The following is a 1,616-nucleotide window of genomic DNA, read 5'->3' on the forward strand; positions in this document are numbered from 1 at the left end:
TTATATCTTCCTGATGTATTGTCCCCTTAATCATAATACAGTGTCCATCTATATCTCTTTTTACCTTTTTGAATTTGAAGTCTATTTCATTTTACATAAATGTGGCTGTGCCTGCCTTCTTTTTTGGTCCATTTGCTCGTATGAATGTTTTCCAACCTTTTACTTTCAGTCCATTTTTATCTTTTTTGTTAAATGTGCTTCCTGTAGACAGCAGAAGGTTGGATTTTGTTTTTTAATCCAGGCTGCTACTCTGTGTCTTTTTATTGATGAGTTTAATCCATTTACATTTAGAGTTAATATTGATATGTTGGCATCTGTATTTGCCATGTTGTTTGTCTTCTTTGTGATTTTATTCCTTGCTTTATTCCGTTCTTCTTGTCCAAGATTTTTCAGTTTCCGTTTTTATCTCTCAAAACATAGAGTCTCCAGGGTGACATTCAGTGGGCTATTTGGGGCCACAGACTTTCTATTCTAGACCCATGGCCCAATTTGTCTGTAACCTCATGGAGAAGGACCCGGTGCTTGTAAATGCTGCTATGACTTACTTGAAACCTTGACTGACCACGTTTTGGAGCTATGCCAAGGTTGAGCTGATTCCTGCAACCCCTGCTGAGATCCCTGCAGCTATTCAGAGCCTGAAAAAAAATAATCAATAGTGCTAAACCTGGTAGCTTCAAACAGCTCACGGTTAAGAAAGCTCTGCTGAATAGTTTGGTGGCCACTGAGGTGTGGATGTGGTTCTATGTTGGTGAGATCATAGGCAAGCGTGGGCTCATTGGCTATAATGTTTGAAGACCAATCTTTAACATATGATTATATTTGGGTTACTATTTGTGTATTCTTGGACCATGGGTGATCAGAAGGGTGTTTGAATAAATGAATGTGTCAAAATGAAAAAAAAAAAAAAAGAGTCCCCAGTATTCTGATCTTTTCTTATTCCTGCTTTTACAAAAGTGAGTTCATCTTTTCATGTGTGGCTTTGAGAAAGGCAGTTGGCAGCAATACACCAGTCAGCTTGTTTTTAGGCTCTTCCCTGAGACCTGGGGTCAGCATCATGGCATGGCCCCTGAAGTTCTTTGTGTAATCCTCTCCCACTAAGTGTGACTTAAGACCCAATGACTTGAGAATAGAATATGGAAAAACCTGTGGGTTTTTTTTTTTTTTGAGATTAGGTTATTAAAGACTTGACTTCTGTCCTGACACATTTGTACTCTGATTCTTCTTTCACACTTGCACTGAAGGACAGGGCCACCTAGTGACATACGAAGGAGGCCCCAGGTTTAAGCTGATGAAAAGCTGAGACCCTCAGTCCAATGGCACTCATGGAAGACTCCTGTAAACAACCACTGAGTGAGCTTTGCTATAGTCTGAAAGTTTGTGTATCTCCAAAATTTATGTGTAAAATGCTAATCCCCTTCTCAAATGATGGTATTAGTAGGTGGGACCATTGAGAATGGTTAGATCATGAGGATAAGGTCATCATGAATGAGTTTAAATTTCTTAGAGATTGCAGAGCTCCTTAACCCATCCCTTTCCACCATGTTTGGATACAGTGAAAGTCTATGACCCAGAATAGTGTCAAATAACATTACTGTCTCCACTTTTCTAGAAGTCTT

The 1,616-nt window shown here is 39.2% G+C and overlaps 1 pseudogene across 1 annotated transcript; it reads left to right on the forward strand.

Moving 5' to 3' along the window:
* The first annotated feature begins 479 nt into the window (after nucleotides 1-479).
* Nucleotides 480-792, forward strand: LOC311167269 (ATP synthase subunit g, mitochondrial-like; annotated as a pseudogene). Its single transcript has one exon. The product of its transcript is annotated as an ATP synthase subunit g, mitochondrial-like (transcript).
* The last annotated feature ends 824 nt before the right edge of the window (nucleotides 793-1,616 follow it).

Source organism: Talpa europaea (assembly GCF_964194135.1).
Source record: "Talpa europaea genome assembly, chromosome: 2".
NCBI classification, from domain to species: domain Eukaryota; kingdom Metazoa; phylum Chordata; class Mammalia; order Eulipotyphla; family Talpidae; genus Talpa; species Talpa europaea.